A 284-nucleotide genomic window follows, 5' to 3' on the forward strand; every position below is an offset into this window, starting at 1 on the left:
AAGTGAAAATCCATTTGCAACTACGATGCAAGAACCTAGTATATGTGACATAGTAATGTTGAGATATCTACATAACTTTGATAAGAGGCTTATAGCACATCATATGGTGGTTACGATCATTGAGTATGAGGTTGCTTAACCTATAGACAACAATTTACATTAAATATGTCATTCATGAGCATTTTCATATGCATGCACGACATGTGATTATGGTTGAAAATCCTGCATGCAAAATATGATTTCAAAGTGAGTTTCATTATAAATGTTTTATTGACCACTACTAG

Source organism: Olea europaea, unplaced genomic scaffold, assembly GCF_002742605.1.
Source record: "Olea europaea var. sylvestris unplaced genomic scaffold, O_europaea_v1 scaffold747, whole genome shotgun sequence".
NCBI classification, from domain to species: Eukaryota; Viridiplantae; Streptophyta; class Magnoliopsida; order Lamiales; family Oleaceae; genus Olea; species Olea europaea.